Source organism: Hevea brasiliensis, chromosome 4, assembly GCF_030052815.1.
Source record: "Hevea brasiliensis isolate MT/VB/25A 57/8 chromosome 4, ASM3005281v1, whole genome shotgun sequence".
NCBI classification, from domain to species: Eukaryota; Viridiplantae; Streptophyta; class Magnoliopsida; order Malpighiales; family Euphorbiaceae; genus Hevea; species Hevea brasiliensis.
In genome coordinates this window covers 19,901,737-19,922,501 of record NC_079496.1, presented here as the reverse complement: position 1 = coordinate 19,922,501, position 20,765 = coordinate 19,901,737, and the positions used below count along the sequence as shown (strand labels likewise).

General features: G+C 34.0%; 1 non-coding gene across 1 annotated transcript; it reads right to left on the bottom strand.

Moving 5' to 3' along the window:
* Positions 1-15,166: 15,166 nt before the first annotated feature.
* Positions 15,167-15,273, bottom strand: LOC131179620 (small nucleolar RNA R71). Its single transcript, XR_009148511.1, has one exon. It is a non-coding gene; the product is annotated as a small nucleolar RNA R71 (small nucleolar RNA).
* Between the last annotated feature and the right edge of the window lie 5,492 nt (positions 15,274-20,765).

Here is a 20,765-nt window from a genome sequence, read left to right as displayed (position 1 = left end):
AAGATCCCATCTTGTTATTATTTGATTTAATCCTATGAAGCCAAGTGTCAAGCTCCATTTAAATCATGATATGTGGTCTTCCATCATAGGAAGACAAGTGGCAAGATCATATGGTGCCATGTGTCACCATCTCATGGTGCCACATGTCACCATGTAAAAAGACCAATTTGCCCTTACTTTTTAATTTGAGTTCTCAACCCAAAATTATAATTTCTCCTATTTAAATCAATTTATATCAAATATAAATTAATTGATTAATCTCTATTAATTAATTTCTCATAATTAAATTCATATTTAATCAAATTAAATATAAATTTAATTTATACTATACATCCAAAAACCTAGATTTGGTTTTAAGTCATGCAAGGGACTTTGCAATCTTATTGCAAACCAAACCTCTTTAATTAATTAATTAAACTCTTTAATTAATCAATTAAATCACATTTTAAATGGTGATTAGATTGTGTAGATGTGTGACTTACTAGGCTCATTACTTATTGGCAATGAAAAATGATATTAACTCTTAATATCATTAGAACTCTTTCTTACCGTAAATAATTTCTCTAAATCGTTTAAGGCATCTCATAGACCATGGTTGACACCTAGCATAGTATGCCATGGCTACCCAATCAGTAATAAGGAATACCTTAAATGAACCTTTAATCATATGTAACCATGCACTAAAATCTCTCTATTACAAAATCTCAATTCAAGCTGGAGTCATGGTTAATGTCAAACCCCATTTGCTATGACCATTATGTTCTCTTTTAATTTCAGTTTTTGATTAATTAGATTTTCTTATCAGAAACTCTTTTCTGACTAAATCTGTCTGTCCTGGCCAGAAACTTGAAACATTAAGAACAATTAAATGAATATTGGATTTTATACCTATTTACTTAGGGTAACGGATTCCATCTTGTTCAACACCTATCTCCATATATAACTAGTAGGAGCCAACACATGCCCATATACCCATACACAGTACAAGTATGAAAGTAGTATCAAACTTAAATCGTCTATACACAAGATAACTGTATTATCTCAGGTCTAAAGATTATATGCACTGATATGATATATAACAATGCATTGACAAGAGTAAATTCCATGTGCTTGTCATAAGTGTCACTGGTTCGGCCTACTTATCATGTATAAGTGCCTATCATGTTTGTTATGTGGCATGAGACTCAGCACTCTATCTTATTTATATCTCATATAAATATCTTGGGAACAAATATGATTATAATCCTTCTAGATAAGTCATGTCCTTTGTGAAGTATCCTCAATTGTGAACTAATTTATGATACTTTGTGCTAGAAATACTGTCACTCATATTCTTAATAACTTAAGAATAAAATTTCTAACAAAATATCAATGGACCTTTTCTATTACACATAAATATATTATGTAAATGGAAAAGTGAAATTGCCTTTAATTAATAATATATGTACAAGATACATACAAAATGATATACTCTAGGGCATACTACTAACAACCTCCCACTAGCACTAGAGCCATTCATTACAATCTTTTAGACCCATCTTCTCAAGATGTCAGTCTAACTGAGTTTGTGACATAGGCTTTGTGAATGGATCAGCTGGATTTTCAGCTGATTCTATTTTCTACATGGCTACATCGCCTCGCCTAACTATCTCTCTGATAATGTGGTAGCGCCTTTCTATGTGTTTGAATTTCTAGTGAGACCGTGGTTCCTTAGCCTGTATGACCACTCCATTGTTGTCACAGTAGAGAGGAACTACTGACTCAATGGAAGGAACTACTGTAAGTTCTGTTGCGAACTTTTTTATCCAAATAGCCTCTTTTGCAGCATCTGATGTAGCAATGTGCTCGGCCTCTATAGTGAAATCAGCAGTCGTACTCTGTTTGGAACTCTTCCAACTAACTGCACCTCTATTACAAATGAATACAAACCCAAAGATAGACTTTCTATCATCGATATCTGATTGAAAATCAGAATTAGTAAAACCATCCAATTGTAAGTCACCACATCCATAAATCATGAATAAATCCTTAGTTCTTCTCTAGTACTTAAGGATATTCTTGACAGCTATCCAGTGTTCCAAACCTGGATTGGATTGAAACCTGCTAGTCAAACTAACATCATATGCGATATCCGGCCTAGTACACAATATTGCATACATTAAACTTCCAATAGTTGAAGCATATGGAATCCTGGCCATTTTATCTCTTTCTTCTGGTGTCTTTGGAGACATCTCTTTAGAAAGGTGAATACTTTGTCTTACTGGTAACAATCCTCTCTTGGAATCAAGCATGTTAAACCTCTTTAACACTTTTTCCAAGTATAGACTTTAGGATAAACTAATTATTCATTTCGCTCTATCTCTATAGATACGAATTCCAAGAATATAGGTGGCCTCCCCTAAGTCTTTCATGGAGAATGTATTTGACAACCATACCTTGATAGTTGTCAATATACCTATATCATTACCTATCAACAGAATGTCATCCACATATAAGACAAGAAAAATGACATCATTATCACTAACCTTCTTATATACACATGGTTCATCCACATTTTTTATAAAACCAAATGACTTAATGGCTTCATTAAAACGGATGTTCCAACTCCTCGAAGCTTGTTTTAACCCATAAATGGATCGCTTTAGCTTGCACACCTTGGAACTATCTTGGGATTCAAAACCCTAAGTTATTCTATGAAAATGTTTTCATCAATGTATTCATTGAAAAAAGCTATTTTGACATCCATATGCCAAATCTCATAATCATAGTATGAACCATTGCTAATAGAATCCTAATTGATTTAATCATGGCAACAGGCGAGAAAGTTTCCTCATAGTCGATTCCTTACCTTTGGCAAAACCCTTTCACTACTAGCCTTGCTTTATAGGTCTCTACCTTTCCATCAGAAATAATTTTCTTCTTAAAAACCCATTTATTTCCTATAGGTACAATACCTTCAGGTAGGTCAACAAGGTCCCAAACTTGATTCTTATGCATGGAATCAATTTCGAATTTCATAGCTTCAATCCATTTTGAAGAATTTATATCTGATATAGCTTCTTTATAGGTAAGATGATCATCTCCATGATCTATTTCTTCATGAGTAAATAACTCTTATTCATCTTCATGAAGAAAACCATATCTCACTGGTGGGTAAGATATCCTGGTCGATTTGCGAGGAATTACTGTAGATGTTTCATCAATAAGTGTAGGTTGACTAGATGGATCTATATCCATTTGATCTGTTGGTTGGTCAGAATTCTCCAATTCTAACTCTATTTGCCTTCCTCTGCCACCTTCTTGAATAAACCTGTTGTTTAAGAAATATAGTATCTCTGCTTACCACAACCTTTTATGATGTAGACAAATAAAAATAATATCCAAAACTTTCTTTTAGATATCCAACAAATCAACCTTTTTCTGTTCTAATTTCCAATTTATCAGTGTTCAGCTTTTTAATATAACCTGAACAACCACAAATCTTAACATGCTTAATACTTGGTTTTCTTCCATGCGATATCTCATAAGGTGTGGAAGAAACTGATTTTGATGGAATCCTATTCAGAATATGCAAAGTCGATTCTAATGCAAATTCCCAAAAGGAGATTGGCATATCAGTATAGCTCATCATACTGCATACCATATCTAATAGGGTACGATTTCTCCTTTTAGATACACCATTTAATTGTGGTGTTCCTGGAGGAGTTAGCTGGGAGACAATGTCATGCTCTTTCAAGTATTCATCAAATTCAGTACTTAAGTATTCACCTCCACGATCTGATCGAAGAGTTTTAATACCTTTTCCTGTTTGATTTTCTACTTCATATTTAAATTCTTTGAACTTTTCAAAGGATTCATGTTTGTATTTCATCAAATACAAATACCTAAACCTTGATTTATCATCAGTGAAGGTAATAAAGTAATGAAAACTGCCTTTAGCCATTTCCTTAAATGAACCACATACATCACTATGTATAAGTTTCAAAATATTTTCAGCTCTTAACCGCTATCCAACAAAAGGTGATCTAGTCATTTTACCTTGAAGGCAGGATTTACAAGTTGGAGTAGGTTCAGAACCTAATGAGGATAAAATCCCCATTTTTTTCCAGCTTTGCAATCCTATCTTCTACAACATGACATAATCTTAAGTGCCAAATATATTTTGAACTTGAGTTGATTTTTATCGTGACATTACATTCATTTAGATTGCTTGCATTAGATTTATATTTAACATTATTATCTAAATAATAAAATCCATCATGCATATAACCCGAGCTAACATATTTATTTCCAAAATAAATATTGCAAACATCATTTGTAAACTAAAATTCATAGCCATTTCTAGACAAACTAGATATAGAAATGATGTTCTTAAAAGCATCAGGTACATACAAAACATTCTTTAAATAAAAAACATGTCCATACATGTATAAAGATTTAGATCCTATGGCTAAAGCTTCAACAGTTGAGCCATTGCCAACCTGGAGTCTAATATCTCGTGACTGCAAGCTGCTACTACTTACTAGTTCTTACATATCAAAAGTAATATGAGAATTAGCACCAGTATCTAAAACCCAAGCTGTAGATGAGCTATGAGTATCATCAGAATCTAAATAACAAGACACAGACATACCTTCTGAAGGTCTATCCTTCTTATCCTTCAAAGAAGCAAGATACTCTGGGCAGTTCATTTTTCAGTGTCCATCCTTCTGGCAGTGGAAACACTTTACCTTGCCTTTGTCAGCTTCGGTCTTGCCCTTCTGTTTGGCTATCTTCTTGGAAGGTCCAGGAATTTGAGATTTCTTATTCTTATTGCCCTTCTTCTTTTTGGACTTTCCAACAGAAGAAGAAGATGCAATCAAAGTCACCTCTTTTCCTTTATTGCCCGACATATTCTTTTGGGTAATAACCAGCATGTTAAGCAACCCAGCCAAAGTACACTCTCGCTTTGTCATATGAAAATTTGTCACAAAATTCCCAAATGACTCAGGCAGGGACTGAAGGATCAGATCTGTCTGCAATTGGAAATCCATGTGAAAATCAAGATGTTCCAGCTGCTCAATAAGCCGAATCATCTTGTGAACATGATCTCCTACATTCTGTCCCTCAGACATTCTCATGCAGAATAGCTGTCTAGATATCTCATACCTAGCTTTCCTGTTGTGCTCACCATACAACTCTTACAGGTGAAGGAGGATCTCACTCGCATTCTACATGTTTTCATGCTGCTTTTGTGACTCATTAGTCATAGAAGTAAGCATATAATATTTGGCTCTCATAGCATGCTCCTTCCACTTGTCTAAAGTGTCTAGTTTCTCTTGTGTGGCCTTTGGAGGTAAGGGACCAGGAACCTTCGAGTCTAAAACATATCCAATACGTTCTAGGTTCAAGATAATTTTTAAATTTCTGAGCCAATCAGAAAGATTAGGTCCCGTCAACCTATTGTGATCAAGTATGCTCGCAAGGATATTGGATGGTGGTGGTTGTTGTGTGCTCATTATTATCAGAAAAATTAACTGCAGAAAATAACTAGATTAATTAGTAAATGTATCAAGTAATTAATCAAAATGATTATGGTCTTTTAATCAAATTGGTTCTCCCACTAACTTGGCAAATCCTACACTTCCAAAGTAGGAAACGGAAATCCTAGTTGGATGAATTTCTAGTGGGTGATTGAATTCTTATAGTCTTATTGATCATCCTCAGGCACATCCATTATTGAAATTACAATAAACTATAAGTGAGCAACTCCTTGTCCATCACATCTCATGTGAGGTTCAATCATTTATTTAGCCCCTAATGCTCAAAATCTCAGGCACATCCATTATTGATTTATCTTGCATTAGTTAAGTTGATCCCATTGAGCCAGTAAACATTCAAATAATATTAATGTCCTCAGGCACATCCATTATTGGCCACCAACTATTTACATATTTACAACATCTTATGCTTAACAAATATTCTTAAGAAAATCTCTTAAATAAATGCATCACATGCAAATATTTAAAATTTCTTAAAATAATTGTCTCAATGGAGGGCCATGATATAATTACCTTAATTATACCATTTCTAACTTAATCATTTATTTGAAAGATTTTGTGGTCGACTTGATAACTATTATGGTCTCACTTTGTACATTATCCAATTGGCATGCATATATCATATACTTGCATACATTCACATACATCTCATGTATACATGAAAAAACAAATAATATGGTATGATCATGGACTTTCTAAGGGATTCAATTCTGGGCCACCAAGAATTGAATCAGGGCATTCCTAGGTATATTTCATTCATTCATTTTACAAGAGTTGCTGAAAAAGTATATAATCAACACTTAATCTTGATTTCCTCCCACTGGTCCCACCAATGCTCTTGACCTCCTTGATCTTCTTACAATCCAATTACATTGTAATCCTTGGCATACCAAGACGAATTTACAAGAATATGGACTTTAAAGTCCTCAAATAAATGAAATTACAACCCAAATTATTACAACATTTATAATACATGCCTTTAAAATAAAATTAATTATTTTACATCCCAAAGAAGAATAAAAAAAATAAATCTAATCACATTGGTCTTTTATTATCCATGATCATCCATCATACATATTAAAATTTAACAATTAAATAAAATACACATACTAAAAATTAAATTAAATATCACATATTTAACCAAAATTCAGATTTGAATCTCATTCAAATAAATTTAAATTTAGAAACTCTTTCCAAATTTAATACCTTGAAAAAAAATTTTCAAAAATTAATTGTATGATTAAAATTCCTAATTAAACAATTTAATTAGGTATGGGCCTAATTATGGTCCTTAAGATATACAACAATTGCATAATTGGCCCATAAACGAAGCGTGTATTTCAAACACACCCATAGGATGTGATTCACATTCATGCCGCCCCATGGTGAGTATCCAAGAGCTTTAGATCAATCCAAATTTGATCCAATCATACAATTAAACCTCATAAACAATCTTAATGGCAAATACAGTGGCTCTGATACCAATTAAATGAGTGGAAGCGTGATTATTGGGCATTGGAACCTTGAATTTCAAAAATTATTTCTAAGGTTACATGCAACATACCAAGTTTCTTATAAACCTAATCAATTTCCAATGCCCAATTGCATACCAAAACATATTTTATCATGTATTAAAATTTTATTTGCCATTAAAAATTATGAATTAACATTTAATTCAATTAAACCCTAACTAAAAGAGGGATTTTTAGGTACTAACCTCTTGATGCACAATTGATGGAATCTTATGATGTTCTTAGGACCCCAAATGTTGTCCCTCTAGTTTGTCCACCACAAGCACACACCAAAGTAGCAATGGCAGCCCCTAGATTTGCTTCTCAAGCCTTGTCAACCAATTATGAGATGGGGATTATGCTTTGTGAAGGTTGTATGAATATATTGAGTGTTAGAAACATTTTCTAATAATTTAACTCAAGAGGAAATCTAAGTTTTTCCCTTTGAATCAATTGAGAAATTGAAGAGGAGAGGGAGACACCATGTTGTTGTCCCATATGAGTGGAAAGAGAGGTGGGCTAAATTTTTTTTTATAACTTCTCTTTATATACTTAGGTCAAACCCTAACTCCCTTACCATATGTCATCACAAGATTCCATCTTGTTATTATTTGATATAATCCTATGGAGCCAAGTGTCAAGCTCCATTTAAATCATGATATGTGGTCTTCCATCATAGGAAGACAAGTGGCAAAATCATATGATGTCATGTGTCACCATCTCATGGTGCCACATGTCACCATATGAAAAGACCAATTTGCCCTTACTTTTTAATTTGAGTTCTCAACCCAAAATTATAATCTCCTCTTTAAATCAATTTATATTAAATATAAATTAATTAATTAATTAATTAATCTCCATTAATTAATTTCTCATAATTAAATTCATATTTAATCAAATTAAATATAAATTTAATTTATACTATATATCCAATAACCTAGATTTGGTTTCAAGTCATGCTAGAGACTTTGCAATCTTATTACAAACCAAACCTCTTTAATTAATTAATTAAACTCTTTAATTAATCAATTAAATCACATTTTAAATGGTGATTAGCTTGTGTAGATGTGTGACTTACTAGGCTCATTATTTATTGGCAATGAGAAATGATATTAACTCTTAATATCATTAGAACTCTTTTTTACCATAAGGCATCTCATAGACCATGGTTGACACCTAGCATAGTATGCCATGATCACCCAATCAATAATAAGGAATACCTTAAATGAACCTTTAATCATATGTTATCATGCACTAGAATCTCTCCGTTACAAAATCTCAATTCAAGCTGGAGTCATGGTTAATGATAAACCCCATTTGCTATGACCATTATATTCTCTTTTAATTCTAATTCTTGATTAATTAGATTTTCTTATTAGAAACACTTTTCTGACTAAATCTGTATGTCCTGACTAAGAACTTGAAACATCAAGAATAATTAAATGAACATAGGATTTTATCCCTATTTACTTAGGATAACGGATTCCATCTTAATCAACACCTATCTCCATAAATAACTAGTAGGAGTCAACACATGCCCATATACCCATACACAGTACAAGTATGAAAGCAGTATCAAACTCAAACCACCTATATACAAGATAACTGTGTTATCTCAGGTCTAAAGATTATATGCACTGATATAATATATGACAATGCATTGACAAGAGTAAACTCTATGTGCTTATCATAAGCATCACCGGTTCGGCCTACTTATCATGTATAAGTACTTATCATGTTTGTTATGTGGCATGAGACTCACCACTCCATCTTATTTATATCTCATATAAATACCTTGGGAACAAACATGATTATATCTTTCTGGATAAGTCATGTCATTTGTGAAGTATCCTCGATTGTGAATCAATTTATGATACTTTGTGCTAGAAATACTGTCACTCATATTCTTAACAACTTAAGAATAAAATTTCTAATAAAATATTAATGGGCCTTTTCTATTACACATAAATATATTATGTAAACGGAAAAGTGAAATTGCCTTTTATTAATAATATATGTACAAGATACATACAAAATGATATGCTTTAGGGTATACTATTAACAGGACAAACTCATCCTTTTGAGCCAGTTTTTGGGGTGAAGTTAACCCCATCCATTTTCTCTATAAAATCTAGGACCGGTAATATCATGGAGCAATCTCTCAAATGCTCTCTGGTTCGCCAATTATCATCATAGCATATCAACCTCATATTCACCTTCGTATGGACGCCATAAATCGTATACCAACTTACATCTTCTGAAACTCCTGTATCGCTATATATAGCTCACTATCATAAGCTGCACGTGACCTTGAATTGCTAAAGATTTCTTCATAGTTTGCATCTTCTTTCACAGATAGAATGTCGTAACGGGATTCTTCACCAGAGTTCTTGCAATGAAGCGTAGTAGGATGTTGCTTTTTATCAGATTGGCTTCACTGCTGTTGGTTTTGATGGAAGAAAAAAAATTAAGAAAAAGAAAGATATTTACGCTAGAACTTAGTTTGATTTCTTGCAACAATTAACAACCACTATCGTTTCCTCAGAAACAGAAAGTAGAAGAATACAACACTTGAATGGCCTTAGGCCTTGTGACTAGAAATGGCCCGTCATTTAGCATATGAGATACAAGGGCCAAATTGATTGGGTCGAGCTGGTTTGAATTATTGCGATATTTTGGTCTTGTGTTCTTTTGTAAAAGATTAAATTAAATTATTTTAACTTATAAATTAATTTAAATTACTTGCCAAATCAATATGTATAAAAATTTCGTATTAATTTTTGAATTACAAATTATTTTAAGTCAAAACATAAATTATTCCTTGCGTGTATATAATTTTGAGTTCAAGTTAAAATTTTTGAATTACAAATCATTGCAAGTTAAAATATTAATTTTTAAAAAATTAGTTAAATTTTAAATTAAAATTTAAATTGATTATGTCGATTTAAATTGATTGATTTTATATTCAATTATCTAAATGATTGGATTGACCCTCAATTTTATAGATGATTTAAATTTAAGTTATTTCAAATTAAGTACAAATTTAAATAGGTTGACAAGGAATTAAGAAGTTACCACATTTACATAAGAACCATGAACTGGGCTACAAGTTAGGATTACTTGGGGTCCTGAATTTTATATATTTTTTTTGTAATGACTACTGTTGTTTAAAATAATTTCCCATAATCTTTGACATTTTTAATTTTAGAATTGAACAATTTCTTTTCTACATTATAAACTTAAATTTTTTTTCCTACTTAAATACAAAAGTTTAAGATTTGAAAATAAGTTTACTATACTGTGGACAAAATTTTAATTTTGCTCCTACATAGATGCATAAAGTTTTTCAATTGATTTCAAATTAATATGTCACTAGAAAGAAAATGGGGAATTTAGTGGATATAGGGAAGAATTACATTTTTTTTTTAAGTTTTACAAAAGAGAAAACAAGATAATTCAATTTTAAAACCTTATAGTACCTTCTTCTCCACCATACTAATTGGAAAACACTTACATGTATTAATAACAACAACAATTAATTCTTAATCTCAAACTAGTTAGGATTGATCATATGAATTTTTTCAGCACTATTCAGCGCTATTGGATCGTATCATGAGAATTACATGTAACAATAGTATTATTTTATTTTCTAATCGTACTTCCATCAACTTTCTTGTTACAATATTTTAAGAAGAAGAAAAAAGAAAACCCACAATGATATATAATAAGATAGCCACATTTCTGTTTATATAATTGCATGAATCAGTAGCCTCATCAGTCGATCATGAAAGAAATAGCAGCATCGAGTGCTTGAGTTTTGTTATCATCTTCAACAGCATTCAAGCTACTACCAGAAAACATGACCTCCTGTTTAAATTCAATCTTCCTTTGAATTCTCACAACTTTATTGTGTTTTGGACCACTTCCTGAAGAGATTGTTTCTTTATCACATTTTCTAATAAATAAACTACTCAACTCAACTCAACTAAGCCTTTATCCCAAAAATTTGGGGTCGGCTATATGGATTCGCTTTTTCCACTCTGAATGATTTTGGGTTAAATCCTCAGAAATGTGTAATGCTTCTAAGTCATGTTGTACTACTCTCCTCCAAGTCAATTTAGGTCTACCCCTTTTTTTCTTTCTATCCTCTAACCTAATGTGCTCTACTTGTCTAACTGGAGCCTCCGTATGTCTACGCTTCACATGACCAAACCACCTTAATCTCCCTTCTCTCAACTTATGTTCAATTGGCACTACTCCTACCTTTTCTCTAATACTTTCATTAGGACTTTATCTAGTCTAGTATGGCCACTCATCCACCTTAACATTCTCATCTCTGCAACTCTTATCTTAGATGCATACGACTCTTTCAGTGCCCAATACTCACTACCATATAACATAGCCGGTCGTATGGCTGTACGGTAAAATTTTCCTTTTAATTTATTGGGAATCTTACGATCACATAAAACTCCCGTGGCACGTCTCCACTTCAACCATCCGGCTTTAATCCTATGACTAACATCCTCCTCACATCCCCCATCTACTTGAAGGACTGAGCCTAGATATTTAAAGTGATTACTTTGGGACAGTACCACTCCATTCAAACTAACTCCTTCCCTATCACCAGTTTGGCCTTCACTGAACTTGCAATGCATGTATTCTATCTTCGTTCTACTTAACTTAAAACCCTTTGACTCTAGAATACTTCTCCAAAGTTCTAGCTTCCTATTGACTCCTTCTCGTGTCTCATCTATCAGAACAATATCATCCGCAAACATCATGCACCAAGGAATACTCTCTTGTATATGTTTCGTCAGTTCATCTAAAACTAATGTAAAAAGGTAAGGGCTTATGGCTGATCCTTGGTGTAATCCAATTGAGATCGGAATATCTCTTGTATCCTCCCACCGTATGCACAATAGTAGTTGCTCCTTCATACATATCTTTCAATACTTGTATGTACCTAATAGATACCCTCTTTTGTTCTAACACATTCCATAAGACTTCTCTTGGAACACTATTATAAGCCTTCTCCAAATCAATAAAAACCATGTGTAGATCTTTCTTCACATCTCTATATTTCTCCATCAAGCTTCTAATGAGAAAGATCGCTTCCATAGTTGAACGACCGGGCATGAAACCAAATTGATTGAGAGAGATAGAAGTATCATGACGTAGTCGATGCTCCACAACTCTCTCCCACAACTTCATAGTATGGCTCATGAGTTTAATTCCCCTATAGTTTGAACAACTCTGTATGTCTCCCTTATTTTTAAAAATAGGTACTAAAATACTCTTCCTCCATTCATCAGGCATTTTGTTTGAGTTTAGAATCTTATTAAATAGTTTAGTTAACCATGCCACTCCAATATCTCCCAAATACTTCCATACTTCAATTGGTATTTCATCGGGTCCACAGGCTTTACCCACTTTCATTCTCTTAAGTGCTTCCTTTACTTCTAAAGATCTAATCCTTCTAGTATAATTTACATTCTTTTCTATTGTTCTATAATCTATATTCGCGCTATTTCCATTTTGACTATTATTAAAGAGATCATTAAAATAATTTCTCCATCTTTCTTTAATGTCCTCATCTTTCACCAACACTTTTCCTTCTTTATCCTTAATGCACCTAACTTGATTGAGATCTTGACATTTCCTTTCTCTACTCCTTGCTAATCTATAAATATCTTTCTCCCCTTCTTTAGTTCCAAGTTTCTCGTATAACTTTTCAAAGGCCTGCGCTCTTGCTTGACTAACTGCCTTTTTTGCCTCTTTCTTTGCTATCTTGTATTGTTCATATGCCTCATTATTATCACATTTAGGTAATTTCTTATACCATTCTCTTTTTCTCTTCACTGCCTTTTGTACTTCCTCATTCCACCACCATCTCTCTTTTGATAATAATAAGCAAAGATGTGTATATATGTGATAAGTGCATAATTTATTAATTTTACTTTCATCACATTGAGTGTTTCTAGGGTATCTTTATGCCTAATTCAGTTGATTAAAGTATAATTATCTATTAGGCATATGTTTAGAGAGTTGTTGGAATAATTGTGTTAAATGGAGAAATTGTTAGCATTTGCATTAATCTGACTCTTTCTGTATTTTTCAGGGTTTTGGTGAAGTCCCAGAACATAGAATTGTGAAAGGAAACTTGGAAAGGTTGAAGGATTGAGAAGTGGTTGATACGAAGTACACAGGCCATGTAACTTGACCCGTGTAAATCTTGGAGACCCGTGTAACTTTCTGCCAGAAGAAATCCAGAGAACCGATGAAGAAACAAAGTAGACGGGCTGTGTAACTTGACCCGTGTAAATCCTAGAGACTCGTGTAACTTTCTGTGCCAATGCGAAACATACCCATTCAACTCCAGTAGGTTACACGGCCCTGGGCTGTGTATCCATCGACAGTCAGTTTCCTGATTTCGCTCCAGTTGTAGTTTTTTACAGAAATTCTAAAAACCTAACCCTAGACCATTTATTATAAATAGAAGAGACAGCAGCCGCATAAAAAGGATCCGAAATTCAGAGCCTCTCTCGACACCGGAAAGACTTTCATTCCCCATTCACGTTTTAGATTTCTTTTCTTTATTTTTCTGTAAGCCATGAACATGAGTGGCTAAGTTTTTAATTCAGTTCAAGGGATTCAAGTTCTTTTGCTTGATTTGTGAGACCAGGTTCTTAATTTAATTTATGTCTTTTTGAATATCTATTATTTTCTGATTTCTTTGTCTTTGATCTATTGAATGATTTGCTAAAAAGGCCTATTAGTTAATTGTTTGATGAGATCAATTGCTAGTTCATCTTCATAATCCATAATTCTTGTGTAAGCTTGAACATGAGTAGCAATTAGGTTTTATTGATTATGATCCCAGTTTTCGATAATAGCCTAAGGAAACAATAGGGTGAATTAAATGATTTATGCTTCATAAATTGTTGTTCAGCTTAACTACTTTCTATTCTTAAAGTAGTTATTAATTTGATGAGGAATGCTTAATACCAATTCAGTTAATAATTAGAGTCAACAAGAGTGCTGGGCTCGAATTGATGAGTATAGGGAAGTTAGGGGTTTACCTCGCTGTTTGGTAAATCTATGTTAAGTATTCAATAAGAGATAATTGTATTTCTTTTGTCTATGATCAAATCAATGCATTGGAATGAGAATTAACTTAGACTGAAGTTTGTTTAAATTGAGATTTTTATATTTAGTTCTTGAATTTCTGATTTCTTCTGATTTTCTGTTACAACCCCCCCCCCCCCCCCCAATCTTTGTCTCCTCCATTTTCCATTACACAAGTGCATGAAATTTAAAAATTCAGTCTCTAGGGTTCGACCTGGATTTACCATTTGCTACAGAAAATATTTCATAATTGGTAATTTTAGTTAATTTAATTTCTAGTGGATTCGAAAACCATCAAAATACGAAATCCTATTTTGAAGGAAACGACGCTCTGATCAAGACCAATTAATCCATAGGATTCCTTGGCCCCACCCTCTTGAGGCCAATTCTATTGTTTTCTAGGGTTTTGAGGCATTTTTCTGTTTTTACTTTGATTTCTCTTTGTTTATGACAAGAACTTCTTAATCTGGTGAGTTGATTTTTGATCCAGAAGTAGAAAAAATAGCTAAATAGTTGAGAAAATTGGCTAAGCAAAGTAGGCTAATTCCGAGTACATCTGAAGGAGTCCAATCTCCAAAGGAGCTAAATTCGGATTCGGATTCAGAGTCAAGTTCTGAAAACGAAACCATGGCTGCTAGGACTTTGAAAGAGTTGGATGCTCCTGATCTAAATCAACAGCCTTTGTGTATTCAATACCCTACTTTAAATGTTGCCTTTGAGTTGAAACCTAGACTAATCCATTGGTTGCCTAAGTTTCATGGTCTTGCAGGTGAGGATCCACATAAGCATCTAAAGGAATTTCATGTTGTGTGTTCCAGCATGAAACCTCAAGGAGTTTCAGAGGATCAGATCAAGCTTCGAGCTTTCCCTTTCTCATTAGGAGACACAGCTAAGGATTGGTTGTATTACCTTCCTTCTGGATCTGTCAACTCATGGAATGGGATGAAGCAAATATTTTTGGAGAAGTATTTTCCTGCTTCCCGTGCTGCCAACATAAGAAAAGAAATTTGTAGCATCCGGCAGTACAATGGAGAGAGCTTGTATGAGTACTGGGAGAGATTTAAGAAGCTGTGTGCAAGCTGTCCCCATCATCAAATAAGTGAGCAGCTTTTGATTCAATATTTCTATTAGGGACTTCTACTAATGGACCGCAGTATGATAGATGCTACTAGTGGAGGAGCTTTGGTTGACAAGACATCAGAAGAAGCAAGGAGGCTGATTGCTAACATGGCAGCAAATTCTCAGCAATTTGGAATGAGAATGGATCACTTTCCCATGAAGGTTAATGAGGTAAGTACATCTAACCTTGAGAAACAGATTTCTGATTTAACTTCTTTGGTGAGGCAATTGGCTGTAGGAAAAATGCAAACTATTAAGGTATGTAGAATTTGTTCGGGTTCGGTCCATGCTACTGACATGTGTCCTGCGTTACAAGAGGATGAATCAATGCAACATGCTAATGCAGTAGGACATTATGGACAGCCACAATGCAGGTATGATCCCTATTCTAATACTTATAATCTAGGATGGCGAGATCATCCCAATCTGAGTTATGGGAATCTACCGGTGCAAAACTGATACTAGCAGCAAAGACCACAAGTGAATCAACCACAACCACCTCCGCCTCCGCCTCCCTCAAATCAAGGTATGTCAGTTGATGAAATTGTTAAAGCCATGGCTAACAATACCCAACAGTTTCAACAGGAGACCAGAAATAGCATTTAAAACATAGAGAGGCAGATTGGTCAGTTAGCTTCATCTGTGAGCAAGCTTAAAGCTCAAGGTTCTAGAAAGCTCCCATCACAAACAGTCATGAACCCCAAAGAAAATGCGAGAACGATACTGTTGCGGAGTGGGAAAGAAGTTGATAATCAGACTCCATATGAGCCAATGAAAAAGAAGAAGCAAGGAGAAAAAGAGTCTGAAGTTCCTGAAGTTGAGGTAAATACTGAACCTAGCTTGAATAAGGTTAATAATTTTGTTCTTCCTCCATTCCCCTGCAGGTTGGCCAAGATGAAGAAAGAAGAACAAGAGAAAGAAATTTTGAGACTTTCAAGAAGGTGGAGGTAAATATACCTTTACTTGATGCAATCAAACAAGTTCCCAAGTATGCTAAATTCCTTAAGGAACTATGCACTACAAAGCACAAGTTGAGGAATAATGAGAAGATCAGTGTGGGGGAAAATGTGTCAACATTAATTCAGCAAAAATTACTCGCTAAGTGTAAGGATCCAGGTTCGTTTTCTGTTCCTTGTAGAATAAGTGATTCTAAATTTGAACGTGCAATGGCAGATTTAGGAGCATCTATTAATGTTATGTCAAATTCAGTTTTTCAAACTTTAAATTTGGGTCCTTTGAAAGAAACCAGTGTCATTATTCAGTTAGCTAACCATTCTAATGCTTACCCATTGGGAGTAGTTGAGGATGTTTTGTTTCAGGTTGGAGAATTGATTTTTCCTACAGATTTTTACATTCTAGATATGGAGGACAATGTTCCCACATCAATGTCATCTTTGATTTTGTTTGGAAGACCTTTCCTAAAAACTGCCAAGACAAAAATTGATGTGGATGATGGTACCTTAACTATAGAGTTTGATGGAGAGACTGTCAAATTTAATATCTTTAATGCCATGAAGTATCCTACTGACGACCATTTTGTCTTTTCTATCAATGTTGTTGATACAATTGTGCAGGATGTTTTTGACTTAAGCATGGAGGATGAGTTAGAAGTGGTGATTAGTCAAGAAATTCAAGAAGTCAGTACCAATCAGCCATTAAATGTAGAGGTTCAAGAGGCAGTAATGGCATTGCAGTCATTACCTCCTGTTCAAAAAAGGTATGGAGTACCAAAGATTGACTTACCTGTATCTCACACAAAATTATTACCTTCTGTGATGCAGGCACCAGTTCTTGAACTCAAGCCTTTACCTAAGCATTTGAAGTATGTTTACATATGAGACAATCAGACACTTCCAGTTATCATCTCAAGTAATTTAACACAGATTTAAGAAGACAGATTGATTAGGGTTCTGAGAGTACACAAGGAAGCAATTGGATGGACAATAGCTGACATCAAAGGTATAAGTCCATCAGTGTGCATGCACAGGATTTTACTAGAGGATGAGGCTAAACCGAGTAGAGAAGCTCAAAGGAGGTTGAACCCACAGATGATGGAGGTTGTGAAGAAGGAGATTTTAAAGTTACTGAATGCAGGAGTTATTTACCCAATTTCAGACAGCAAATGGGTAAGTCCAGTTTAAGTAGTGCCAAAAAAATCAAGAGTCACTGTGGTAGCAAATCAAGATAATGAACTTGTTCCAACAAGGATTCAGAGTGGATGGCGAATGTGCATAGAATACCGCAAGCTGAATTTAACAACAAGGAAGGACCAATTCCCACTGCCATTTATTGATCAGATGCTTGAGCAGTTAGCAAGTAAGTCTTATTTCTGTTTTCTCGATGGCTTTTCTGGATATAATCAAATTGTGATTGCACTGGAGGATCAAGAGAAGACTATCTTCACTTGCCCTTTTGGAACTTTTACTTTTAGAAGGATGCCCTTCGGGCTTTGTAATGCACCTACCACATTTCAAAGATGCATGATGAGCATATTTTCATATTACATTGATACTTGCATTGAGGTGTTTATGGATGATTTTACTATGAATGGTGATTCATTTGATGCATGTTTATATCATTTAACTTCTGTTCTTGAAAGATGCATTGAGAAAAATCTTGTTTTGAACTATGAGAAGTGTCATTTTATGGTGGAACAAGGGATTGCTTTGGGTCATGTTGTCTCTAATAGGGGTATTAAGGTGGATAAATGTAAAATTGATCTAATTGTGAACTTACCCTACCCCACAAGTGTGAGGGAAGTACACTCTTTTCTTGGTCATGTAGGTTTCTATTACAGGTTCATTAAGGATTTCTCTAAGATAGCATTGCCTTTGTCTAGACTCTTGCAAAAAGATGTTCCTTTTAAGTTCAGTGAAGAGTGCAAGAAGGCTTTTGACAAATTGAAATCTGCATTGACATCACCCCCTATTATCTAGGCTCTTGATTGGACTATACCGTTTGAAATTATGTGTGACGCGAGTAATTATGCAGTGGGAGCAGTTTTAGGGCAGCGTGTTGGGAAGCTCTTTCGTGTGATTTATTATGCATCCAGAACATTAAATTCAACTCAGCACAATTATTCTACGATCGAAAAAGAGTTTTTGGCTATAGTTTTTGCTTTAGAAAAAATTTCGGTCATATTTGCTTGGTTCTAAAATAATTATCTTCTCTGATCATGCAGTGTTAAAGTATCTCTTGGCAAAGAAGGAAGCAAAACCAAGGTTGATTAGATGGATCCTTCTGCTGCAAGAATTTGATCTTCAAATCAAGGATAAGAAAGGAGCCGAGAACCTGGTAGCAGATCATTTGAGTAGGTTAGTGACACAAGAAGATCCACTTCCTTTGAAGGAACTTTTTCCTGATGAGCAATTATTTAAATTGCAAGGTATGATCCCTTAGTATGCTGATTTGGTGAATTATTTGGTTACTAAGGTTGTGCCTTTTGATTTGAGTAGAGCTAAGAAAGAGAAATTGAAAAGCGAGGCTAAGTATTATGTGTGGGATGACCTGTATTTGTGGAAATTTTGTTCAGATCAAATTATTAGGAGATATGTTTCTGATAATGAGATTCAATCTATTCTTGCATTTTGTCATGTCTATGCATGTGGAGGTCATTTTGGACCCAAAAGAATAGGTAGAAAAATATTAGATTGTGGTTTTTACTGGCCCACTATATTTCGTGATTCATATTTGATTTGCAAAAATTGTGAACAATGTCAAAGAACAGGAAGTTTAACCCGTAGGAATGAGATGATTTAGAATCCAATACTTGTTTGTGAGATTTTTGATGTGTGGGGTATTGATTTTATAGGTCCATTTCCTTCTTCTTTTGGCTTTGTTTATATATTACTTGTTATTGATTATGTTTCGAAATGGGTGGAAGCCAAAGCCACTAGGACTGATGATTCTAAAGCTCTCGTAGGTTTTATCAAGTCAAACATTTTTAGCAGGTTTGGAGTTCCCAGAGCTTTAATCAATGACCGGGGCACACATTTTTATAATAGAACTATTGAGGCATTATTGAGGAGATATGGTGTTTTCCATAAAATATCTACAGCTTATCACCCTCAAACAAGTGGGCAAGCAGAGGTGTCTAATAGAGAGATCAAGTCTATTTTGAAAAAAAACAGTGAAGTCAAATAGAAAAGATTGGAGCCTTAGACTTGATGATGCATTGTGGGCTTATAGGACTACTCATAAGACATCCATAGGTATGTCCCCCTTCAGATTGGTATTTGGTAAGTTATGTCACCTTCCTGTGGAGTTAAAACATAAGGCTTATTGGGCTGTTAGACAATATAATTTGGATTTGGATACTGCTAGCGTGGAAAGAAAATTACAATTGCAGGAATTAGAGAAAATTCAACTTGAGGCTTATGAAAACTCTAAGATCTATAAAGAAAAGACCAAGGCATTCCATGAAAAACTAATACTAAGGAAGCAGTTTGTGGTTGGATAAAAAGTTTTATTGTATAATTCTATATTGAAGTTGATGATTGGTAAGTTGCGTTCTCATTGGATTGGACCCTTTGTTGTTACTAATGTGTTTCCTTATGATGCAGTTGAAATTCAAAGTTTAGAAACTAATAAGGTGTTCAAGGTCAATGGTCATAGACTCAAGCCATTTTATGAAGGGTTTCAGGAGCACACAGTGGAGGAGCTCAAATTGAATAACCTAATTTATGAGGATTAAGGAGCTTTGCCATATCGAGCTAATGACAATAAACAAAAGCACTTCTTGGGAGGCAACCCATGGGTGGCTTGTTAGCCACAATCAGATTTGTTTTCTTTCCCTTATTTTATTTTATTTTCTAGCATTTTTTTCCTTTTCTTTTGCATTTGGGCTTTACATTGGGGACAATGTAAGTTTTAAGTGTGGGGGAGGAGAAATTTGTTGCTTTAATTTAAAAAAAAAAAATTATTCTTATAAGCTTGATTCATGATTCTATATTAACTTTCGAAGAGAAGTGCTTTGTCCTTGAAATAACTTTTCTACTTTAGATTGAATTTTTGAGATTTTAGGCAAGGTAATAGTAACTTTAATTATGGATTTTTCCTCTTCTCCATACCATAGAGCAAATTTTTTTCTGTATAAATCATTTAGGCTTGATTTAATGGTGAAATGATTAGTTATGTGTGCTTTAAACTAGTGTCATTCATATTTCAGAATTTTGTTTAATCTATCAGGGCACTTTATAATATGTAGATGCATATATTTGGGGAAATAAAATGTTGAACTTGAAAATTGCTCCGCTATTTTAGTTAAACAAACTAACCAGGGGTCTTCATGAACCCCATGTCGATTCTCAGGCCAAAAGCTAGCTAGGATATGAGCAAGGTACTTTTCTGAAGGTGACAGTTGAAAAAAAAAAAGAAAAAAATATAACTGTGACAAGAGAGAAGTACCAATTTCAAATAAAAAAAATAAAAAATAAAAAAAATAAAATAAGGGGCATTTCTATCTCCCCTA